We start from the raw sequence: 21,336 nt of genomic DNA on the forward strand, positions 1-21,336 counted from the left end.
CCTTTAATTTACCTGCACTGCACTTTCTCTGGATTGTAACATCTCATTCTGTACTCCGATCTTGTATTACTCAATTACCGTCGTAATTAATTGCTCCGACTGGATGATTTGCAAGACATGTTTTTCACTGTACCTTGGCGCAGGTAACAATAATAAACCATTTAGCGATTTATTTATTCATTTGCCAAGAATGAAAGAGTACAAGGTCAGAATAGTCAGAGAAACCTGATCTATGTACGGCCTAAATAAAATCTGCAATCCTAATTCTGATCCACACAGGCCTCCACAAAAAAAGTGGGTTTAAAAAGGATACTAACTTGTAAAATAATTAAGGAGTCCCCACTTTTCAATTTAGACAAATCCCCAGTGATCTCCTCTATTCCACTCTTTCAATTAGTCTAACTCTTGGTCATACTGACTCTCAAGGCTTAGCAAACTTACTGGTAATGATGTAAACCCAAACTCAAAGTTCAAAGTAAATTTGTTACCAAAGTAACATATGTCGCCATATACAACCCAGAGGTTCATTTTCTTGTGGGCATACTCAACAAATCCAAGAACCATAAAAGAATCAATGAAAGGCCACTCCAACAGAGTGTGCAAAAGACAACAACCAACCAACCAAACAAACAAATAAATAAAAATGGTAGGTAGGAAGAATAATAAATAAATAAATATAAAGAACATGAGATGAAGAGTCCTTGAAAGTGAGTCCATAGATTGTGGGAACAGTTCAGTGATGGGGCAAATGAAGTTCAGATCTGCCAAAGGGTTTCGGCAAAATATAGACTGTACTCTTTTCCATAGATGCTGCCTGGCCTGCTGAGTTCCTTCAGCATTTGGTGTGTGTTGCATGGATTTTCAGCATCTGCAGATTTTCTCTTGTTTGAGTGAATTTATCTCCTCTGGTTCAAGAGCCTAATGGTTGGGTGGTAATAACTGTTCCTGATGGTGGTGTGAGTCCTAGGGCTCATGTATCTTCATCCTGGTGGCAGTAGCGAGAAGAGAGCATGACCATGTGGTGGGAGTTCCTGATGATGGATGCTGCTTTCCTGCAAAAATGCTTTGTGTAGATGTGCTCAATGGTGGGGAGGGCTTTACTTGTGATGGACTGGGCCATGTTCACTACTTTTTGTGGATTTCTCATTCAAGGGCATTTCATACCAGGCTGTTATGCAGCCGGTCAATATATTGTCCACCACACATCTATGGAAGTTCACGTGTCCTCCTGTGCCAAACCATGTAAGTACAGCTCAGGGACCAAATCACTAAGCAGCAGGCTTGGACTGTCTCGCATTGGGATCATCCAAATTTCTGTACCATATATTTCTGTTGCAACAAGTCAAGTTACAGTGGATCCCAGTTATTAATTCTCAAAATAAACTGTACAGAGGGCCAATTTCTTCCAACTTTTTCTGACTTATTGAATTGAGTTATTTTGAACTTAGCAGTCAGTCTGAGAAAGTACAGATAGAACAATGCATTGGTTCACATTTTTTTAATGCTCTAATTAAAATTATTTTGTGGGGTGACATGGGAAAAATCCAAGAATGTTATAATAAGATGTTCAACCTATGTGAGCAGGAATGTTGGTGAAGGAAATGCAGAGATGTTTAATTCTTTAATAGTTCAAACATTGTACTGAAGTAATTCAAAATACGTATTTGAATGGATGTTTACCCGCTTGTGCAATCAAAATAACACATGCAAATAAAGCATGAAATAAAGAAGCACCATATAGCCTGTCCAGTCCTTTCTATAAAGCGTCATCAGAGATTTGGAGAGCTTAAACCATTTTTGACTTACCTGTCGAAAGAGACAAAAGAAATGCTCGTTATTTTTTATTAAATTGATTGTGGAAGGGTTTCTGACAACGTGCTGTAACCACAGACTCAAAACACTACAATCCCATGATGATATTTTATAACTCCCACACCCACTGTCATATGACTATCTGAGTTTTTACATTTTCTGCCAAACTGAATTGTTTTGTTCTGTTTTCCATGCCCACTGAAAATGCAGACATAGTTTACAGAATCAAAGCAACTTAAAATTATAGACTGCTATTTACATTGTAAACTATGTGTTTAATCAATAAACTGCATTCAGCTGGTTCCATATTTTTCTATTCACTTATTTTCATGTAACACTGTTGCCATTTAAATTTTTATTAGGCATATTCCTGTCATTCATGCATGAATGAAAATACAGTGAAAATTTGAGAAAACATACTCTTAAGCAAGTTGATTTTTAAAAATCAACTAACAAACTGCTAAAGTTAGAATCATTGTTAAACTCCTTTAATAAAAGAGATAGTACTGGAAATACTCAGTAGGTCAGGCAGCATCTGTGGAAAGAGAAGGAGAGCAGATATCGGACTTTTGGAGAAGTAGTAATGAGGGACAAGGAAATGGCGCATGCACTGAATAAGTATTTTGCATCAGTCTTCACTGTGGAAGGCACTAGCAGTATACCAGAAGGTCGAGAGTATCGGGGGTAGAAGTAAGTGACATTTCCATTATTAGGAAGAAGATGTCTGGGAAAAGGAAATGTCTGAAAGTAGATAAGTCACCTGGATCAGATGGACTACACCCTAGGGCTCTGAAAGAGGTGACTGAAGAGACTGAGGAAGCATGAGTAATAATCTTTCAAATCAAGAAATGCTCAACCCGAAACGTTAATGCTTCTTTTCTCTCCATGGGTGCTGCCTGACCTGCCAAAAGTTCCAGTGCTTTGTGCCTTTTTATTCTAGTCTGAAGGATCTGCAACACTTCAAGTTTTACAATTCTTTAACCTTAATTTCCATTATGACCTCCTAAATTCAGTATGTTGTGCATGACTAATTCCACAGTGAATTCTTTCTCCTAATTTGCACATTTCAACTAATCAATAAAATCATTTATACTTATTTGACATTGTGAAATATTTATCTACAAAGTAGACATCACTCTTACTCAATAACATTGCCTCTGTCCATTGGTTAATACAGGTACATACATTAAACTTATTTTACATCTATAATTTGTTCACCTTTAACTTTGATTCCATATACATAAAATGACATGTTTAATTGAATTAGTAGAATTTATTCCAGGTCTTAAATTCCACAAAATTGACACAAAAAAATCAATCAGCTGAAAATCAAATGTCTAATAAGTGATTCATAAAATGCCACTGTATAATTGTGATAATGAATTCCTTTTGGTCTTCTAAGTGCTTGGGTTAAATGCTGGTTGCAAGCTCCATCAGTAACTCAATACTCCATGTCTATTTTTGACATTTGATGTATGGTTAATAGCAGTTGATCCTATTATTACAGGGTTAGTGAGAATTACTTTGATCCCACCTTAGAGTAGGTTTAAGTGACAGAGAACACGAGTCATAAATGCAGCTCACAAAGTATCAGCCTTTAATTTAGAACTGAGCTGAATGTTGTTATCTTGCATAACAAGTTACAAAGAATTTCATATCATCCAGTTTTACACAGAAATATCATGTAGTACAATTTTGAATATCCTTTAGATTCTTTGCAAAAATCAATCTCTCTCAAAGTTAAGCAAAAGCTGTTTTTCACAGATAACAATTTCAATACATAAAATTGCAATTAAAATAGCAGTATGTTGAAGACCTTTCTGTTTAAACAGCTCTGTTTGAATGCTGTCATAAATATTCACGATAAGTTCAGTCTTCCATTCAGATCAGAAGTAGTAGGCATACTCATTGATTCTCTCTAGTTTTTAATTAAAACTAGATAGTGGTGAATAAAACTTGAGGTTAATGTTCATTAAGGAAGGAAATGTGGTGTTTTTGGCTGCTCTGACCCTTATCAATGTTGTTGATTCCTAACAGCCCACTGAAATGGTTTCAGGACATGGAACATAGAACAGTACAGCACAGGAACAGGACATCTGGCCCACTGTGTTGTGCTGAACCAATGAAATTAGTTATCAAATGCCAACTAAACAAATCCCCTCTGCCTACACAAAATCAATATCCTTCCATTCCCTCACATTCATGTTCCTATAAATGTCTCTTAAAAGTCCCTAATATATCTGCCCCTACCACCACCCCAGGCAACATATTGCAAATACCCACCAGTCTCCATGAAAAAAACTTGCCCCTCATATCTTCTTTGCAGTTACCCTCTCAAACCTTAAATGTATGCCCTCTGGTATTAGACATTTCAACTCTGGGAACAAGTCTGTCCACTCTATCTAAGCCTCCTATAATCTTATCAGATCTCCCCTCAGCCTCCGCCACTCTAGAGAAAACAACCCAGGTTTGTCCAATCTCTCGTTATAGCACATGCCCTCTAATCCAGGCAGCATCCTGGTAAACCTCTTCTGCACCCTCTCCAAAGCCTCAACAACCTTGCCATAATGAGTTGACCATCCTATCAATCTGTGCAGCCACTTTCCGGGAGCTATGGGCATGGACCTCAAGATCACTCTGCTCAACAACACTGTTAAGGGTCTTGCCATTCATAGCGTACAGTCTACTTACATTTGACCCACCAAGAGGTAACACTTCTCAGTTGTCCAGTTTAATTGGGCAGTTAAAACTCCATCAGACAATTCACCACCCATATCTGCAACTGATCTATATCCTGCTGAGTTCTTTACACTATCCACAACATTACCAGTGTTCTTGCTGCTTTATCATTGCCTGACCCACTGGGAATGCCCCTTATTCCTGCAGTTCACCAGATTTCTGGCTTCTTTGTTTGTATGATGACACTCTAATTGCCCCCATTAACCCATTGTAGGTGCTGGAATGGGGAGAAAAAAACAAACAAAACATGCCACAGGTGGACGTCATCTATAAAGGGAAATGGAGAGTCAACATTTTGGGTTGAGACTCTTCTTCTGGTGGAGAAGAACTAGCGAGCAAATAGCGGATGAGGGAGATGAGGCGGGCTGATAGGAACAGTGGGAACAGGAACTAATGGGACAGGTGTGTGGGTGATAGGCAGGTGGGATGGCTGGAGCAATGGAAAGAAACTATGTGATGGGGGCTGGATTGAATGTAGGAGGATACAGGTAGATCAGGAGGAGAAAGAGGACAGAAGGGGAGCAGTGTACAAGAAATTGGAGGATTAAATGTTCATGCTGTTGGGTTGTGAACTACCCAGGCGGAATAAGAGATGATATTCTTCTAGTTTGAGTTGAGCTTCACCCTGGAACTGGAGGATGATAAGAACAGACATGTCAGTATGTGAATGGGGAGGAGAATTAAAATACTTAGTAACCATGAGTTCCAGACTGCCATGGCATGCTTGGCAAGGTGGTCAAGTAGTCTGAGCCAGGTCTTACTGATGCAGAGGAGGTCACATTGGGAATGCCAGATTCTGGAGAAATTGCATGTGAACAGTTCTGGATCGTGACAATGGAGGATGTTCAAAGTTCAAATTTCAAAGTAAATTTATTATCAAAGTACATATATGTCACCATATGCAACTGTGAGATTCACTTTCTTGTGGGCATACTCAGTAAATATCCATAATAGAATAATATCCATAATGGAATCAATGAAAGACTGCACCAATTTGGATGTTCCACCAGTGTGAAAAAGACAACAAGTTGTGCAAGTAAAAAAAGAAAGAAAGAATAATAATAAATAAATAAGCAATAAATAAATATCAAGAACATGAGATGAAGAGTTCTTGAATTGATAGGGCGTGAAGTTACCCCCTTTGGTTCGAGAGCCTGATGGTTGAAGGGTAATAACTGTTCCTGAACCTGGTGGTGGGAGTCCTGAGGCTCCTGTACCTTGTTCCTGATGGTAGCAGTGAGACGAGAGCATGTCCTGGGTGGCGGAGGCCCCTGATGATAGATGCTGCTTTACTGCAACCACACTTTGTGTAGATGTGCCCAGTGGTGGGGAGGGCTTTACCCATGATGGACAGGGATTTTCCATTTAAAGACTTTAATATCTCCATACCAGGTTGTGATGCAGCTGGTCAATATACTCTCCACTACACTTCGCAAGTTCCTAAGGAAGTAGAGGAACTGCTATGCCTTCTTCGTAATTGCACTTACATGCTAGGTCCAAAATAATAACACTGAGGAATTTAAAGTGCTGACCCTCTCCACCTCTGATCTTCTGAGGAGGACTGGCTCATGGACCTCTGGTTTCCTCCTTCTGAAGTCAATAATCAGCTTCTTGGTCTTACCAACATTCTTGTAACTTCCTTGGTTACCAGACTTGAGTGCCTCCTATTTGGTCCTCAGCAAATTGCAGATTTCATGATTCTTCCAGGGCTTCTATTGGAGAAGGGATGTGTGGGGACAGGCACTATGGTTGCAGGGGAAAGTAGCTGGGACGGGAGAGGAACAGGTGTGCAGACAAGCTAGTCACAGAGTGATCCTTGTGGAAAGCAGGAAAGGGTGGGAAGGTGGGAGATGTAGCTGGCGGTGGGATTCCTTTGTAGATGATGAAGCTGTGATGGAGGATGTGATGGGTGTGTAAAGTGGGCACTTTCTTCAATTACCATTGTAGCCATTTGGAAAAGATTATACAGTACACCACAAAAATCTTAGGCACCCTAGATTTTTTAATCTAAATTCTGATTTAGATGTTTATCTTTTTGTCTTCTGGATTAGAGTATCAGTAGAAGAGAACAAATTTTAGATTTCCAAACATTTGTTTTCCAAAAAAATAAATATTACAGAGACATTTTCACATTGTTTTAAAGAAAGTAGCTTACTAATTAATAGACTGAAATGGAGACAAAACCAGGAGACTCACATAGGCACAAAAACACAAGGCCCGGGGTGCTGAACAGTGGTGCCAAGTGCTCTGGACTATCAAGTGAAAACTTGAAATTTTTGGCTCAGGCAGGAGGCAGTTCATCCATAGAAGAGCTGGAGAGTGCTACATGGATGAGTGTTTGCAGCCAGCAGTGAAGCACTGCGGAGGTTCCCTGCAGGTTTGGATCTGTGTTTCTGCAAATTGAGTTGGTGAACTGGTCAGAATTAATGTTGAGAATAATCAATGTTGAGAAATATAAGCAAATTCTCATCCATCACAGAATACAATCAGGGAGGCGTCTGGTTGATCCCAACTAACACAGGGCCAAGGTCATAAAGAACTATCTTCAGTGAAAAGAAGAACAAGGAGTTCTGCATCAGATGGTTTAGCCTCCACAGAGCCCTGATCTCAACATCATCAAGACTGTCTGGGATTACCTGGAGAGACAGAGGCAACTGAGACAGAAAAAGTTTGCAGAAGAACTGTGGCAAATTTTCTAAGATGCGTGGAACAACCTACCAGCCAATTTCCTTATAAAACTGCACAACAGTATACCTAAGAGAATTGATGCATTTTTAAAGTGGTCACACCAAATATTGACGATTTAAAGCAACACACATAAAAATTGCTGGTGAATCCAGCAGGCCAGGCAGCATCTATAGGAAAAGGTACAGTTGACGTTTCGGGCCAAGATCCTTCGTCAGGACTAACTGAAAGAAGAGATATTAAGAGATTTGAAAGTGGGAGGGGGAGGAGGAGATCCGAAATGATAGGAGAAGACAGGAGGGGGAGGGATGGAGCCAAGAGCTGGAAAGTCGATTGGCAAAAGGGATATGAGAGGATCATGGGACGGAAGGCCTAGGGAGAAAGAAAGGGGGAGGGAGGAATCCCAGAGGATAGACAAGGAGTATAATGAGAGGGACAAAGGGAGAAAAAGAGAAAAAATATATATATATATATATAAAATAAAAAATAAATAACGGATGGGGTACGAAGGGGAGGTGGGGCATTAACGGAAGTTAGAGAAGCCAATGTTCATGCCATCAGGTTGGAGGCTACCCAGACGGAATATAAGGTGTTGTTCCTCCAGCCTGAGTGTGGCTTCATCTTGACAGTAGAGGAGGCTGTGGATAGACATATCAGAATGGGAATGGGACGTGGAATTAAAATGTGTGGCCACTGGGAGATCCTGCTTTCTCTGGCGGACAGAGCATAGGTGTTCAGCGAAACTCTTGTTCAGCAAAATTCCAGCATCTGCAGATCTCCTCATGATTGACTTGATTTAGGTTTTTTTTAACTGTTTACTGCTCTTTATAGTTTTTTCTGCTATTTAGAAACTTTTCATTTCATTATTTTTGAAAGCACCTTCACTTTACAGAATTGCTTTATATGTGCATAAGACTTTTATACAATATTGTAGTTGCTAAATTAGGCCAGAGACAAGTGGTGAGTTAGCCAATAAGCTGGAAAGTCCTACTCAACCTTATCTTCACCACCCTACCTGTCACAGATGTGCTTATCCATGACAATATTTGGAAGAGTGACTACCTCACAGTCCTTGTGGAGTCCCATCTTCACACTTTGCCTGAGTTCCATTACATTAAACAGCATGAATACATCCGGAACAACTGCAGCAGCTCAAGAGCTATGGGTCCAACTGGACTGCCAGCATTCGGGCTCTCAAAATTCCAACTCCCCAGTGAGTAAAACGTTGAAGCTGATTTGCTTAAAGGTCAACCTGAAGTAAATATGCAAAAACTAACACCAAAATAGCTCCAAAAGTCCATATTTTACCTTGTTCACATGCCATTTAAGAAACAAACATATTCTGTTATTATTTTGCACTTGGGGGTTCTAATTGCTTACTGAAGGCTCATGGGATAAATACTTTATCAATGCATATTTTCCTGCACTGGACAAGCATGGAATACAATAATTGAAAAACTATAGACAGGTATTTGTCAAGTTCCTACTGAGTTCATGACGTGGGATGACTTTTGATATATTATTGTATCACACATTACTTCAAGTTTAGAGTTTATTGTAAATAAACTATGATATATCATGGCTCAAATTCAGAAATCAGAGGTGCAAAGAGACTTGGGAACCCTCAGGCAAGGCTCTATAAAGTTTAACTTGCAAGTTGAGTCATTGCTAAGGAAAGCAAACTCAATGTTAGCATTCATTTCAAAAGGACTAGAATATGAAACCTGAGGCTTTATAAAGCATTGGCCAGACCGCACTTGTATTGTGAGCAGTTATGAGCTGCTTATCTAAGACAGGATGTGCTGGGTTTGGAAGTGATCCAGAGGAGGTTCATGAGAATGATCTCCTAGTGAAGGAGTGGAGCTTTGAGGCTTTGACTCGAGAGATTCTGACAGTTTTGGCAGTTGGTCTGTGCAATCAAGTCAATCAAGATTTGAATAGATCAGCAGAAAGCCGTTGATTAGACAATCAAGATTTGAATAGCTGAGACTGCTGATTAGGCAATCGAGGTCAGGTGACCAAGCATTTTGAAAAGCTCAAAGAGATAAATAGAGGGATAGCTCAAGCCAGGTGGCCTGTGGAAAGTGACCAGTGAGTGAGTGCGCCAGTGAAGGAGTGGAGCTTTGAGGCTTCGAAGCGAAGAGGCAGAGGACAAGCTTGCTCGTAGTTAGTTTTTAAAATGTTTCCTGAGATGGTGATGTGCCTCTCATGTGAGATGTGGCAGTCTTGGGGAACTCCCCTCTCCCGCAGAGTCACATCTACCAGAAGTGCATATGGCTGAGCTATCTGGAAGACCGTGTAAGGAATCTAGAGCAGGAGCTGGCTGACCTTCGACTCATAAGGGAGAATGAGGCAGTCATAGATGAGAGCTACAGGCAGGTAGTCACACCTAGGCTGTGGGAAGCAGGTTGTTGGGTGACAGTCAGAGGGGGGAAGCGAAGGGGAGCAGACAGGAGATTTTGTGGATGTGAGAAGGACACCCACATGGTTTATTGCCTCCTGGGTGCCAGGGTCCGGGATGTCTCTGACTGGGTGCACGACATCCTGGTACGAGAGGGAAAGCAACCAGAAGTCGTGATGCATGTTGGGACCAACGACATAGGCAGGAAGAGGGATGAGGTCCTGAAGTGTGAGTTTCGGGAACTAGGCAGAAGGCTAAAGAACATGACTTCAAGGGTGGCGTTCTCAGGATTGCTGCCAGTGCTACGTGACAGTGATGATAAGAATTGGAGGAGATGGCAGTTGAATGCGTGGCTAAGAAGTTGGTGCAGGGAGCAGGGTTTTAGATTTTTGGATCATTGGGATCTCTTCTGGGGAAGGTGGGACCTGTGCAGATTGGATGGGTTGCACCTGAACTTGAGGGGGAGCAATAACCTTTCAGGTAGGTTCTCTGGCATGGTTCGGGAGGGTTTAAACTAATTTGCGAGGGGGATGGGACCCAGAGTGATAGAGCAGTGAAAGAAGTGCATGGAGTAAAGCCAGATCTAACATATAGAGAGGCTTTGAGGAAAGAGGAGCAGAATAACCGGTGTAAAGATAGTAAGGTAGAAGGGCTGAAATGTGTGTACCTCAATGCAAGAAGCATCAGGAACAAAGGTGATGAAATGAGAGCTTGGATACATATGTGGAAATATGATGTAGTGGCCATTACAGAGACTTGGCTGGCACCAGGGCAGGAATGGATTCTCAATATTCCTGGATTTCAATGGTTTGAAACATAGAAACATAGAAAATAGGTGCAGGAGTAGGCCATTTGGCCCTTCGAGCCTGCACCACCATTCAGTATGATCATGGCTGATCATCCAACTTAGAACCCTGTACCAGCCTTCCCTCCATAGCCCCTGATCCCTTTAGCCACAAGGGCCATATCTAACTCCCATATCTATAGCCAATGAACTGGCCTCAACTGTTTCCTGTGGCAGAGAATTCCACAGATTCACCACTCTCTATGTGAAGAAGTTTTTCCTAATCTCGGTCCTAAAAGGATTCCCCTTTATCCTCAAACTGTGACCCCTCGTTCTGGACTTCCCCAACATCGGGAACAATCTTCCTGCATCTAGCCTGTCCAATCCCTTTAGGATTTTATACGTTTCAATCAGATCCCCCCTCAATCTTCTAAATTCCAACGAGTATAAGCCTAGTTCATCCACTTTCATCATATGGAAGTCCTGCCATCCCAGGAATCAATCTGGTGAACCTTCTTTGTACTCCATAGGGATAGAGAGGGTGGAAAAGGGGAGGAGGGGTGGCATTACTGGTCAGGGATACTATTACAGCTACAGAAAGGGTGGGTAATATAGCAGGATCCTCTTTTGAGTCAGTATGGGTGGAAGTCAGGAACAGGAAGGGAGCAGTTACCCTATTGGGGGTATTCTATAGGCCCTCTGGTAGCAGCAGAGATACTGAGGAGCAGATTGGGAGGCAGATTTTGGAAAGGTGCAAAAATAACAGGGTTGTTATCATGGGTGACTTTAACTTCCCTAATATTGATTGGCACCTGATTAGTTCCAAGGGTTTAGATGGGGCAGAGTTTGTTAAGTGTGTCCAGGGCAGAGTTTGTTAAGTGTGTCCAGGACAGATTTCTGTCACAGTATGTGGACAGGCCAACTAGGGGGTATGCTATACTAGATCTAGTACTTGATAATGAAACGGGTCAGGTTACAGATCACTCAGTGGGTGAGCATCTGGGGGACAGTGACCACCGCTCCCTGGCCTTCAGCATTATCATGGAAAAGGATAGAATCAGAGAGGACAGAAAAATTTTTAATTGGGGTAGGGCAAATTATGAGGCTATAAGGCTAGAACTTGCGGGTGTGAATTGGGATGATGTTTTTGCAGGGAAATGTACTATGTGGTTGATGTTTAGAGATCTCTTGCAGGATGTTAGGGATAAATTTGTCCCAGTGAGGAAGATAAAGAATGGTAGGGTGAAGGAACCATGGGTGACAAGTGAGGTGGAAAATCAGGTGGAAGAAGGCAGCATACATGAGGTTTAGGAAGCAAGGATCAGATGGGTCTATTGAGGAATATAGGGAAGCAAGAAAAGAGCTTAAGGGGCTGAGAAGAGCAAGAAGGGGGCATAAGAATGGCTTGGCAAGTAGGGTAAAGGAAAATCCCAAGGCATTCTTCAATTATGTGAAGAAAGAAAGGATGACAGGAGTGAAGGTAGGACCGATTAGAGATAAAAGTGGGAAGATGTGCCTGGAGGCTGTGGAAGTGAGCGAGGTCCTCAATGAATACTTCTCTTCGGTATTCACCAATGAGAGGGAACTTGATGATGGTGAGGACACTGAGTGAGGTTGATGTTCTGGAGCATGTTGATATTAAGGGAGAGGAGGTGATGGAGTTGTTAAAATACATAAGGATGGATAAGTCCCCGGGGTCTGACGGAATATTCCCCAGGCTGCTCCACGAGTCGAGGGAAGAGATTGCTGTGCCTCTGGCTAGGATCTTTATGTCCTCATTGTCCACGGGAATGGTACCGGAAGATTGGAGGGAGGTGAGTGTTGTCCCCTTGTTCAAAAAAGTAGTGGGAATAGTCCGGGTAATTATAGACCAGTGAGCCTTTAGTCTGTGGTGGGAAAGCTGTTGGAAAAGATTCTTAGAGATAGGATCTCTGGGCATTTAGAGAATCATGGTCTGATCAGGGACAGTCAGCATGGATTTGTGAAGGGCAGATTGTGTCTAACAAGCCTGATAGAGTTCTTTGAGGAGGTGACCAGGCATATAGATGAGGGTAGTGCAGTGGACGTGATCTATATGGATTTTAGTAAGGCATTTGACAAGGTTCCACGAGGTAGGCTTATTCAGAAAGTCAGAAGGCATGGGATCTAGGGAAGTTTGGCCAGGTGGATTCAGAATTGGCTTGCCTGCAGAAGGCTGAGGGTCATGGTGGAGAGAGTACATTCAGATTGGAGGATTGTGACTAGTGGTGTTCCGCAAGGATCTGTTCTGGGACCTCTACTTTTTGTGATTTTTATTAACGACCTGGATGTGGGGTTAGAAGGGTGGGTTGGCAAATTTGCAGATGACACAAAGGTTGGTGGTGTTGTAGATGGTGTAGAGGATTGCCAAAGATTGCAGTGAGACATTGATAGGATGCAGAAGTGGGCTGAGCAGTGGCAGATGGAGTTCAACCCAGAGAAGTGTGAGGTGGTACACTTTGGAAGGACAAACTCCAAGGCAGAGTACAAAGTAAATGGCAGGATACTTGGTAGTGTGGAGGAGCAGAGGGATCTGGGGGTACATGTCCACAGATCCCTGAAAGTTGCCTCACAGGTGGATAGGGTAGTTAAGAAAGCTTATGGGGTGTTAGCTTTCATAAGTCAAGGGACAGAGTTTAAGAGTCGCGATGTAATGATGCAGCTGTATAAAACTCTGGTTAGGCCTCAGTTGGAGTACTGTGTCCAGTTCTGGTCGCCTCACTATAGGAAGGATGTGGAAGCATTGGAAAGGGTACAGAGGAGATTTACTAGGATGCTGCCTGGTTTAGAGAGTATGCATTATGATCAGAGATTAAGGGAGCAAAGGCTTTACTCTTTGGAGAGAAGGAGGATGAGAGGAGACATGATAGAGATGTACAAGATATTAAGAGGAATCGATAGAGTGGATGGCCAGCGCCTCTTCCCCAGGGCACCACTGCTCTATACAAGAGGACATGGCTCTTAAGGTAAGGGGTGGGAAGTTCAAGGGAGATATTCGAGGAAGGTTTTTTACTCAGAGAGTGGTTGGTGCGTGGAATGCACTGCCTGAGTCAGTGGTGGAGGCAGATACACTAGTGAAGTTTAAGAGACTACTAGACAGGTATATGGAGGAATTTAAGGTGGGGGCTTATATGGGAGGCAGGGTTTGAGGGTCGGCACAACATTGTGGGCCGAAGGGCCTGTACTGTGCTGTATTGTTCTATGTTCTATGATCCTGGGAATGAAAGGGTTAACATGTGGGGAGCGTTCAGTGGCTCACTGGAGTTTAGAAGAATGAGGGAAGATCTCATCGAAACCTATTGAACATTGAAGGGTCTAGATAGAATTGATGTGGAGAGGATGTTTCCTATACTGGGAAAGTCTAGGATCAGAGGCCACAGCCTCAGAATGCAAGGACATCCCTTTAGAAGAGAAATTAAGAGGAATTTCCTTAGCTAGAAGGTGGTGAATCTGTGGAATTCATTGCCGCAGATGGCTGTGGAGGCCAAGTCCCTGGATATACTTAAAGTGGAGGTTGATAGGTTCTTGATTATTCAGGGCGTCAAAGGTTACGGGGAAAAAGGTAAGAGAATAAGGCTGAGAGTGATAATAAATCATCCAGGATGAAATGGCAGAGCAGACTCAATGGTCCAAATTGCCTAACTTTTCTCCTGTGTCTTATTGTCTTATGGTAAAGGAACTTGTTTTGGTAGCTGTGTCTTTTAGTTGACCTAGTAAACGTAATCTTTAAAGAGCCTACAGATACTAAATTGTGGTTACGTCTTTTTAGGCTATGAATTGAATATAAACCATCTCTAGCTGTTAATATGGTGCAAAGATTCTGAGGGGACCATGAAAGGTGGTATTCAAATTCACAAAAGGCAGTTGATTCATTATGAGTTTAGGTGCACAAAGCACCTGCTTTACCATGGAAACTCTTACAGCTTGCTTTGCCATGGAAACCAAGCTATAAGAGTTCCAGCCTTCATTTGCATCCCTGAGGTAGTGGAGGATGAGAAGTGGTTTGGTTCTTCTTCATGTTTAATTCATAAACTTATTGAAATCATCCATGGATCAACTAAAAAGTGTCAGATAATTCCACCACTGTTTATTTAAACCATGTAATACACAACTGGTAGGAATGACATTCAAAGCAGTCGTATAAATTAGTATGCAATGAAAGAGTTTGGAAAATGGAAAAGCTGGCAAACCCTCATGTCAGTGCTTGCTATTTATTTCTTCAAAGTTTCAGTTCAAATGTGACCTCAATTTGATTCAGTGGAGAAAGGATGTTGGTGCTGATTGATATCTAATCTTCTGCTAATGGATTCTCCCTGCGTCAGTCATTTGTCAATGCATGACCCCGTGAAAGCCAAGATTCTGACATCATGGATAAATTTAAAGGGAAGCTAGTTAAGAACACAAGGGAGAAAGGAGTAGAAGGATATGCTGTTAGATGAGGAAGGATGGGAGGAGGCTTGTGGTGTTCTGAGCGGCTTGGTTAAATAATCTATTTCTGTGTGCTGTTAACTCTATGTACTTAAGGTGTTGAAGAGAATATTGTATGTCTCATATGAGATGTGTGGTGAAGCAAAATTCTTCAAAAGCCACATGATTCGTTTATTTGTTTTTAAATTAGCAGTGATAAGTGGACAATAGAGGAGAGAAAACCAGAATGAGGGCCAGCAGTTGGATTAGTAGTATGTGGGTAGTGTTGTGCACCAGGGATCGCTACTGGTTCTTAAATTACCAACGTGATGTAAATGGAGGCACAAAAAGAAAACAAAATGGACATACAATACTGGGGGGAAGAATGGAAGGAAATGCAGCAGTGCATATTGAAATTGTGAGAAAGGTTCAAATATAAGATTAAGTGAGAAGATGATCGAGTTAGCTGCAAGGAGAAGATGGGAAAGCTTGGACTGATCTTTCTGGAGCTCCAGCTGCTGAGGAGAGACCTGATGGAAGTTTATAACATTATGAGACACACAGAGAAAGTACGCAATCAGAATCTGTTTCTCAGGGTGGAAATTTTATCTACTATAGGGCATTGCTTTAAGGTGAAAGGGGCAATGTTTAAAGGAGATGTGCAGAGCAAGGTTTTCACACCAGAGACTGGTAGGTTCCTGGAATGAACTATGCAGGCAGATTAAGGAAATGTTTTAAAAAAAAATCCTTTGTCATAGGGAACTTCAACTTCCCTGATATCAGCTGGAACCACCTTAGTGTAAGAGGTTTAGACTAGAATTTGCTAGGTGCTTCCAGGAGAGTTTCTTAAATTGATATGTAGATAGTCCACCAAGAGGAGAAGCTTTACCGCTGTTGGGTAAAAAGCCTTGGCAGCTGAATGGGTTTTCAGAAGGTGAGCAGTTAGCGAACAGTGACCACAACTCTAAGTTTAAGATAGCTATAGATAATGATAAATATCGACCTTGAGGGAGGAAATTAAATTGGAGCAGGGCAAATTATGAGAGCATTAGGCAGGAATGACGGAGAGTTCATTGAGAACAGTTGGTTTTGCATGGGTTCGTAAGTTTGAAGATGAGATGAAGATTGGTGTGGATAGTGTAGAAGACTGGCAAAGAATAGTGAGTGAGTGGGCCAGTGAAGGAGTAGAGCTTTGAGGCTTTGACTGGAGAGGCTTCAACGAGAAGAGGCAGAGGACAAGCTTGCTCGCAGTTAGTTTTTACAATGTCTCCTGAGACGGTGATGTGCCTCTCATGTGAGATGTGGTAGTCTTGGGGGAACGCCCCTCTCCCGCAGAGTCACATCTGCCAGAAGTGCATACGGCTGAGCTATCTGGAAGACCGTGTAAGGAATCTGGAGCAGCAGCTGGATGACCTTCAACTCATAAGGGAGAATGAGGCAGTCATACTGAGAGCTACAGGTAGGTAGTCACACCTAGGCTGTCGGAAGCAGGTCGTTGGGTGACAGTCAGAGGGGGGAAAGCGAAAGTGAGCAGACAGGTAGTGCAGAGCACCCCTGTAGCCATTCCCCTGAATAATAAGTTTACCATCCTGGATACTGTTGGCGGGGACGACCGACCAGGTGTGAACCACGGTGGCAGGGCCTCTGGCACTGAGTCTGACCCTGTGGTGCAGAAGGGTGGGACGGAGAAGAGGAGAGCTGTCGTCATTGGAGACTCTATAGTCAGGGGAGCAGACAGGAGATTTTGTGGACGTGAGAAGGACACCCGCATGGTTTGTGGCCTCCCGGGTGCCAGGGTCCAGGATGTCTCTGACCAGGTGCACGACATCCTGGTACGAGAGGGAAAGCAACCAGAAGTCGTGATGCATGTTGGGACCAACGACATAGGCAGGAAGAGGGACGAGGTCCTGAAGTGTGAATTTCAGGAGCTAGGCAGAAGGCTAAAGAACATGACCTCAAGGGTGACGTTCTCAGGATTGCTGCCAGTGCTACGTGATAGAGATGGTAAGAATTGGAGGAGATGGCAGTTGAATGCGTGGCTGAGGAGTTGGTGCAGGGAGCAGGGTTTTAGATTTTTGGATCATTGGGATCTCTTCTGGGGAAGGTGGAACCTGTGCAGATTGGATGGGTTGCACCTGAACTCAAGGGGGAGCAACATCCTTGCAGGTAGGTCTCTGGCATGGTTCGGGAGGGTTTAAACTAATTTGCAAGGGGGATGGGACCCAGGGCGATGGAGCAGTGAAAGAAGTGCATGGAGTAAAGCCAGTTCTAGTTCTAACATATAGAGAGGCTTTGAGGAAAGAGAAGCAGAATAAACGGTGTAAACACAGTAAGATAAAAGGGCTGAAGTGTGTGTACCTCAATGCAAGAAGCATCAGGAACAAAGGTGATGAACTGAGAGCTTGGATACATGCATGGGATTATGATGTAGTGGCCATTACAGAGACTTGGCTGGCACCAGGGCAGGAATGGATTCTCAATATTCCTGGATTTCAATGGTTTGAAACATAGAAACATAGAAAATAGGTGCAGGAGTAGGCCATTTGGCCCTTCGAGCCTGCACCACCATTCAGTATGATCATGGCTGATCATCCAACTTAGAACCCTGTACCAGCCTTCCCTCCATAGCCCCTGATCCCTTTAGCCACAAGGGCCATATCTAACTCCCATATCTATAGCCAATGAACTGGCCTCAACTGTTTCCTGTGGCAGAGAATTCCACAGATTCACCACTCTCTATGTGAAGAAGTTTTTCCTAATCTCGGTCCTAAAAGGATTCCCCTTTATCCTCAAACTGTGACCCCTCGTTCTGGACTTCCCCGACATCGGGAACAATCTTCCTGCATCTAGCCTGTCCAATCCCTTTAGGATTTTATACGTTTCAATCAGATCCCCCCTCAATCTTCTAAATTCCAACGAGTATAAGCCTAGTTCATCCAGTCTTTCATCATATGGAAGTCCTGCCATCCCAGGAATCTATCTGGTGAACCTTCTTTGTACTCCATAGGGATAGAGAGGGTGGAAAAAGGGGAGGAGGGGTGGCATTACTGGTCAGGGATACTATTACAGCTACAGAAAGGGTGGGTAATGTAGCAGGATCCTCTTTTGAGTCAGTATGGGTGGAAGTTAGGAACAGGAAGGGAGCAGTTACTCTACTGGGGGTATTCTATAGGCCCCCTGGTTGCAGCAGAGATACAGAGGAGCAGATTGGGAGGCAGATTTTGGAAAGGTGCAAAAACAACAGGGTTGTTATCATGGGTGACTTTAACTTCCCTAATATTGATTGGCACCTGATTAGTTCCAAGGGTTTAGATGGGGCAGAGTTTGTTAAGTGTGTCCAGGACGGATTTCTGTCACAGTATGTGGACAGGCCAATTAGGGGGTATGCCATACTAGATCTAGTACTTGGTAATGAACCGGGTGAGGTCACAGATCTCTCAGTGGGTGAGCATCTGGGGGACAGTGACCACCGCTCCCTGGCCTTCAGCATTATCATGGAAAAGGATAGAATCAGAGAGGACAGAAAAATTTTTAATTGGGGTAGGGCAAATTATGAGGCTATAAGGCTGGAACTTGCGGGTGTGAATTGGGATGATGTTTTTGCAGGGAAATGTACTATGGACATGTGGTCGTTGTTTAGAGATCTCTTGCAGGATGTTAGGGATAAATTTGTCCCAGTGAGGAAGATAAAGAATGGTAGGGTGAAGGAACCATGGGTGACAAGTGAGGTGGAAAATCTAGTCAGGTGGAAGAAGGCAGCATACATGAGGTTTAGGAAGCAAGGATCAGATGGGTCTATTGAGGAATATAGGGAAGCAAGAAAAGAGCTTAAGGGGCTGAGAAGAGCAAGAAGGGGGCATAAGAATGGCTTGGCAAGTAGGGTAAAGGAAAATCCCAAGGCATTCTTCAATTATGTGAAGAAAGAAAGGATGACAGGAGTGAAGGTAGGACCGATTAGAGATAAAAGTGGGAAGATGTGCCTGGAGGCTGTGGAAGTGAGCGAGGTCCTCAATGAATACTTCTCTTCAGTATTCACCAATGAGAGGGAACTTGATGATGGTGAGGACACTGATTGAGGTTGATGTTCTGGAGCATGTTGATATTAAGGGAGAGGAAGTGTTGGAGTTGTTAAAATACATAAGGACGGATAAGTCCCCGGGGTCTGACGGAATATTCCCCAGGCTGCTCCACGAGGCGAGGGAAGAGATTGCCGAGCCTCTGGCTAGGATCTTTATGTCCTCGTTGTCCACGGGAATGGTACCGGAGGATTGGAGGGAGGTGAATGTTGTCCCCTTGTTCAAAAAAGTAGTAGGGATAGTCCGGGTAATTATAGACCAGTGAGCCTTACGTCTGTGGTGGGAAAGCTGTTGGAAAAGATTCTTAGAGATAGGATCTCTGGGCATTTAGAGAATCATGGTCTGATCAGGGACAGTCAGCATGGCTTTGTGAAGGGCAGATTGTGTCTAACAAGCCTGATAGAGTTCTTTGAGGAGGTGACCAGGCATATAGATGAGGGTAGTGCTGTGGATGTGTTCTATATGGATTTTAGTAAGGCATTTGACAAGCTTCTACACGGTAGGCTTATTCAGAAAGTCAGAAGGCATGGGATCCAGGGAAGTTTGCCAGGTGAATTCAGAATTGGCTTGCCTGCAGAAGGCAGAGGGTCATGGTGGAGGGAATACATTCAGATTGGAGGATTGTGACTAGTGGTGTCCCACAAGGATCTGTTCTGGGACCTCTACTTTTCGTGATTTTTATTAACGACCTGGATGTGGGGGTAGAAGGGTGGGTTGGCAAGTTTGCAGATGACACAAAGGTTGGTGGTGTTGTAGATAGTGTAGAGGATTGTCAAAGATTGCAGAGAGACATTGATAGGATGCGGAAGTGGGCTGAGAAGTGGCAGATGGAGTTCAACCCGGAGAAGTGCGAGGTGGTACACTTTGGAAGGACAAATTCCAAGGCAGAGTACAAAGTAAATGGCAGGATACTTGGTAGTGTGGAGGAGTAGAGGGATCTGGGGGTACATGTCCACAGATCCCTGAAAGTTGCCTTACAGGTAGACTGGGTAGTTAAGAAAGCTTATGGGGTGTTAGCTTTCGTAAGTCGAGGGATAGAATTTAAGAGTCGCGATGTAATGATGCAGCTCTATAAAACTCTGGTTAGACCACACTTGGAGTACTGTGTCCAGTTCTGGTCACCTCACTATAGGAAGGATGTGGAAGCATTGGAAAGGGTATAGAGGAGATTTACCAGAATGCTGCCTGGTTTAGAGAGTATGCATTATGATCAGAGATTATGGGAGATAGGGCTTTACTCTTTGGAGAGGAGGAGGATGAGAGGAGAGATGATAGAGGTGTACAAGATAATAAGAGAATTAGATAGAGTGGATAGCCAGCACCTCTTCCCTAGGGCACTACTACTCAATACAGGAGGACATGGCTTTAAGGTAAGGGGTGGGAAGTTCAAGGGGGATATTAGAGGAAGGTTTTTTACTCAGAGAGTGGTTGGTACGTGGAATGCACTGCCTGAGTCAGTGGTGGAGGCAGATACACTAGTGAAGTTTAAGAGACTACTAGACAGGTATATGGAGGAATTTAAGGTGGGGGCTTATATGGGAGGCAGAGTTTGAGGGTCGGCACAACATTATGGGCTGAAGGGCCTGTACTGTGCTATACTGTTCTATGTTCTATGTAATACTGGAATATAGATCAGTTACAGATATGGGTGGAGAAATGGCAGATGGGGTTTAACCCAGCCAAATGTGAATTGTTGCACCTTGGTACATCAATTGTAAAGAGATCTTCTTTCCTTACTAACTCTTCTTTCAGTTAGTCCTTACTAAGGGTCTCAGCCCAAAACGTCGACAGTACCTCTTCCTAGAGATGCTGCCTGGCCTGCTGCATTCACCAGCAACTTTGATGTGTGTTGCTTGAATTTCCAGCATCTGCAGATTTCCTCGTGTTTGCATTAGTCATTTCAACCCTGGGAAAAACAGGGCAAGCATTTAATGCGAGAGGGGGTAATTTCAAATGAAATGTGAGAAGCGAGTTTTTTACATGGTGGATGGTGCCTGGAATACACTGCCTTGTGTGGTGGTAGAGGCAGAAACAGTGGCCTTTTATGTGCTAATTGGTTCGGCACAACATTGTGATCCAATGGGCCTGTTCTTGTGCTGTTATGTTCTGTGTTCTATGAATTGCCAAATATGGTGGTTGGAACAGATATGATTCTGGCATTTAAGATGATTTTAAACAGGCTTATAAGTATTCTGGGAATAGAGGGATATGGATCAGGTACAGGCAGAAGTGTTTAGTTTAAATTGACACGGCAGAAACATCATGGGCTCTAGGATCTGTTTTTTTGCTGGAGTATTCTGTGTTTTATTTCAACAATTTAAAATGTTTTTTTTTATGTACATGCATGAATGCAAAGCTTGCTGATACAAAAAGTTGCTTAATAGACAGCTTCATACATGCATTAGTAAACAGCT

The sequence above is a fragment of the Mobula hypostoma genome, chromosome 2, assembly GCF_963921235.1.
Source record: "Mobula hypostoma chromosome 2, sMobHyp1.1, whole genome shotgun sequence".
NCBI lineage: Eukaryota > Metazoa > Chordata > Chondrichthyes > Myliobatiformes > Myliobatidae > Mobula > Mobula hypostoma.